The sequence below is a fragment of the Chlamydotis macqueenii genome, chromosome 1 (genome assembly GCF_036417535.1).
Source record: "Chlamydotis macqueenii isolate bChlMac1 chromosome 1, bChlMac1.mat, whole genome shotgun sequence".
In the NCBI taxonomy this organism is placed as follows: domain Eukaryota; kingdom Metazoa; phylum Chordata; class Aves; order Otidiformes; family Otididae; genus Chlamydotis; species Chlamydotis macqueenii.
Genome location: NC_141556.1, coordinates 55487094 through 55492029, shown reverse-complemented (window position 1 = coordinate 55492029; position 4936 = coordinate 55487094). Strand labels below are relative to the sequence as shown.

Below are 4936 nucleotides of genomic sequence, written 5' to 3'. Positions count from 1 at the left end.
GTTGCCTCTGGAAAGGTGCCAGAGGTACCGGCATGGTAGGCATCAAAACTCAGCTCAGCACCAAGACTGGACTGCAAAGCAGTATGACCCTGGCGCATCAGGATTTTCTGTCCATGGGGCATCAGGCAGTATTTTCAGTTGATCTGCTGTCGTGGGCAGATGATCCTAAATGATAGCATGCTGGCCTTTGAGAACATGTCCTCTTCGTCTGGTTGTGCTATTCTTTCTCGGTCACTCTCATCTCCCCTTTGTCTTCCTGTGCTGGGTAAGGTCTCAACTGGATGCTTATGTGCTGGGTAAGGTTTTTTCTCTGGAGACACAGCCTGCTTAGTATCCTTTTAATTCCCCTTCCTCTTCCATGTCCTAGAAGACATCAGCTACAATGCAAATCCAAAGGGGCATTCGTATTCTGTCCGCTCACTGGGAGAGGCGGCACGCTGTTGGAGCAGCCTCTTCATCCCAGTTGTATCAGATGCATTGAAATGATTCATTTTGACATTTCAGACATGAAACATTACAATTTTTTAATTAAAAACATGGACTTGGATATTCTGTGTACTTCTCCCCACCCCCCGAGTGCCAGTATTGCGGATTTTTTGAAGGGCGTGTGTTTGCCAAAACTCATCGCAGAGCTGCAGCCTTTTCTGTAAAACGTGAGCTTGGTTTTGTACGGTTTCAGTGTGTAAGTCATTATGCTTGTCACAAAACCCGTTCACTCGTGTTTGGTTTTGGGGTTGAGAGCTGGCTCCAGGTGCCAAGGCTCTCGCATCTCGCTGCTCCGCATGGAGCAAGTGGCCATCCATCTCCCTGCTCAGCTAAGCGGAGACTGAACATTTAAAATACCAATAAATCACTGGTCTCTGAACTGTTCAGAGATGAAAGTCTATGAAGAAAGACAACTCCTCTGTGAGGATCATCCCTGAGCCTCTGGTTTCTCCAGAAACCTTCCACCAAGATAAACTTGTCCTCCAGGCAGGTATTTTGGGTGTACCTTGGTGCCACTGTGTACCTTTCCTGCAGGGTGGTGAGATGGCAAAGAGGTGTTGCTCCCAGGTAAGGGGCAGAATGAGATACTCCATCCTTTTTCAGGCATTTTAGGACAGATTTCATGTCGTCCACACAGGATCTTCTTGAGAGGGTTGAGGTAAACATGAATCCCAGTGGGTCCACTGGACACCACTTCCAGGAGGGTAAAATTCAGAAAGGCCTGTGCTGGATTTTCTTCAGGAGATTTTTACCTATTTCCCAAACCTTGTCCCCTTCTGCCCTGGTGTCACTCACGAGCATCAGCCTCTTTTTCAGACAGTTACCAGCTGTTGATAAACCCAAGCAACAGTCTCAGGTTTTTTTTGGTCCAGATGCTTCCCACCTTTAAATCCTGAGACTGGCACCCAGAGGTGCTCCTTCTCCTGATCAAGAAATGGACTCCATCCTTATTCTGTTCCCATATTACTTTTACTGTTTCTACAACCACTGTGCTCATGCAACATTTCTGTCCTGGATTGCGACGGCCTCCACCACCTCACCACCATGGCTTGTCCTGCCTACAGCTGGAGACTTCCAAGGGGGAGGATGGCATCCACGAGAGAGGGACATGGCAAATCCTCAAAAACACAAGCAGCTGTGGCATTTGTCCTGAAAATCGATATTAGAGCCCTGGCCATTGCTCATTTTGCAGCTGTTCCCTCAGCCCAATGCTGTAGGTTGCATGGGCCGAATGGAGCTATGGGTGATGACAGCAGCCTCTTTTATACCTGGGGCTGTGGCCGTTGTTGATGAACTATCTACTGAAGAGCAGCTCCTGGAGGATGAGGTGGCCTAATTTCCTTTCTCCTTTCCCACTTGTCTGTTCTGGAGTCAGTACTCCATTTTTGGCTTATTCCCTCTTCGTCAAGCTCTTTGAGTAGTCCATAAATGTAGTATCTTCATTAGCATTTAGACAGCACGATGTAGGGTTGTCTCTGAGCAGCAGCCCATAAAGATGCCATGCTGTGGATGATGTGTATGACCGGTCTGCTTCAGATGGGAGGCACCCATGGTCGGTTGTATCTGCTAGGGCAGAACACGCTCATCAGAGCTTTGCTCGGAGAGCGGATGTTCCTGGGGCGAAGACTATGACCTCAACCCAGCTCCTTTCTGCTGTCCATAAATCACATTAGAGTATATCAAAGCCCTGAACCATCAGTGCTACCTAGATGTAAATACTGCCATTATCCTAAGTAAAATTAACAGTTTATCAGACTTCCTGTGTGGAATCTTTTTATTACAGTCCTTTTTTTTTTTCCATCACAGATTTGATTTGCCATAGACTTTATGTGACCCTGGATTATAAATCTCTGGCTTTCAAACACTACCTGACATCATGAGCTGTTGCAGCAGCTAATTGGCAGCTGCTCACAGGCTTATTTTGCTGTGGAGAAGGTGTTTTTCCTGGCTGCCCTGAAATTTGCTGGTCCCTTTTAAAAAAGGTTTGCCCATACAACAAGAGATGCCAGATCCATACTAAGGTCCTATGGGATCCAGGCGTAGATGCAACCCTACACAGCTAAAGAAACGAGCCGGTGTTGAGGAGCATGTGGGGTGCTGGATGCAGGGAGATGAAGGGGCTCAAGCCCTCCTCATGCCCAGCAAAGAGTGGCACCTTCATGCAGTGAACGCAAAGACAATCTCTTCATCCCACCATCCCCGCCAGTGACTGCCATCATGGGTGCCTCCATGTTAGGTGAGGCTGCTGATGGCAGCTGCCAAGGTAGGAGCTTCAGAGAGCAGCCTGCATAAAGCTGTGCTAGCATCAAAAGTTATAAATAACACAGTCAAAGCTTTCTAATGATTGTATCAGGCTGCACAGTTCAAGTCATGTGAAATAATTCAACGGCTTTTTTTTTTTTTTTTTTGCCTTTTTTTAATCTCCTATTAGAACAGACGTCGCTAAGCAAAATTACTCCAGTAACAGGGAAGCACTCAGCAAAGCCCAGCACAGTGTTTTCCACTGCCGACCTCCCTGCAGCAAAAGCCAGTGGACAGTCTGCACAGGCATTTCACCGTGAGTTACAAGCAGTAGATTAAAAAAGAAAAAAAAAAAGGAGCTGTACTTTGAACACACAAAAAAATGAGCCTTTTCTCACACACGCCTTTGCACAGCATTAGGAGACAAGCGATGTTATTGCTTTCGTCCCAGCGGAGCCCGGAGCGGCAGTTTCATCTCAGATGTTTTTCCTGCCTTTGACTCTCAGCCTGTTCTGTGCCTTTCCACCAGCTCCACGCCTCCTGAAGGTGATTCAGAAAATGAAACGTGACAAAACAAAACTCATTTTAATGCTTGCCAAGGCCAACTAGGAATATAGCTGTGTTATTATCATGAGCTGGAACACAAAGCTATTTACTTCATTAGCAGCAACGACAATGAAATAGCAGCCCATGGTGTTGACAAGGCTAGAGCCAGAAATAAAACATTGCATATAAAATAGAAAAAGACCTGGAATAAACTCTTTATTATGGATCTAAAATATTTTTTCTTGGACAAAATAGGCTCAGAAAGCTCCGATGGCTTGTGAGAGGCTCCTTGAAAAGTGAGGTTTTATTCAATGTCTGACTGTGCAAACCTCTGACATCCTGAGGAGATGTCTCCAGGTGAGAGCCAGGGGCTGAGCACTGACACTTCACTGAGGAGTGAATGCTTAAAGGTGGGAGACCAAAGAAGGACAGAGCTAAAACTATTAACCAAAGAGGTTTTACATTTTGAACTCACTACAGTTCTGGAATCAGGATTGACATGGAATTTGTGTTTCCATTCCCAGCCATTGAAAAAGCAGAGCTGAAGAGCTGCAGGTGGAGTAAAGCAAGAGTAGGCTGAATTCCTTATCGTGGGACTAATATCACCAGGTTGGTTTTTAGTTTGTTTCATTTTTTTTATTAAAAGGTTCTCAATAGAATTTTGGGAAGTCTTTTCACTGATTATGGATAACTTCTTTCCAGGAGGAGATTTCATTCCCCAGCTGGACCTGGAGCAGCTCCCCCCAGCAACGTGGACATGGAAGGGTTGCCTTCTCTGGAGAGAACAGTTAATCAGAAGTACAAAGGATGTGGATAAAAAGTAGAAAGATCTGCAGTAAAATCTGCTTATCTTTGAAAGAGGAACAGAGCGTTTATCTGGTTGTAACAACATAATGTCCTTCGGTTTTGTTCCAAATCTTCAGTCTATCTTGGACTATCTTTTGAATCTTAAGTAGATCATGCTGTCCCTAAATCCCCCATGAACATACCTTAAAGCAACACGTGCTGTACTTCGAGTATCTAAAATGTCATCTTCTTCCTCCTCTGTCCACTGAAGAACTCTTTTAAAACAGCCGTTCAAACAGCCCTCCCAGGGAGAAACTCATCCCTTTGTGGGATTTAGATTTTCTCTCCATGTGCTGGACATGCCTGGCTTCACACCTCCCCATTTCCCCAACTGTGCCCCGATTCACTTCGTGCGCACTTGCAGGCGCTGCCGAAGGAGCCCCTGCGCCTGCTTGGCCTGGAGAGCTGGGAGGCGGCTATGGGAGGTGAGCACCAAAGATCTCCAGCAGCTTCAGGGACCAGTGTGGAGAGCAGCCCAACAGGCGCCGTGGTGTGCCAGGCTGCACCACCAACCCTCCGATACAGCGTGCTGGGGAAAATTGCTCGCTCCTGGGGCGACAGGTCAAAACTGCTGGGAGCAAGGAACACAGCTGCATGTGCTTCCTCCAAGCCATGTATGTTCATGTCAACTTCAGGAGGAGATATAAAAGCTGGCAGAGCTGCTCTGGCTTCTTCTTTCTTTGAATTATTTCCATCACTGCTTTTTCCCGCACTGCTGCTTTGGGTTCAGCTGCAGCATAAGCCATACGGAGGCTTGAAGAAGACAAGGTAACATACATCTCCTGGAAAAGATGAGTTTCAAGATACGTAGTCCCTT

At 46.5% G+C, this 4936-nt stretch overlaps 1 long non-coding RNA gene across 1 annotated transcript; it reads left to right on the top strand.

The window, feature by feature from the left end:
• Positions 1-2934: 2934 nt before the first annotated feature.
• On the top strand, positions 2935-4673 carry LOC147602106 (uncharacterized). The gene is made up of 3 exons (XR_015257575.1): positions 2935-3043; positions 3798-3882; positions 3976-4673. It is a non-coding gene; the product is annotated as an uncharacterized LOC147602106 (long non-coding RNA).
• Positions 4674-4936: the final 263 nt, after the last annotated feature.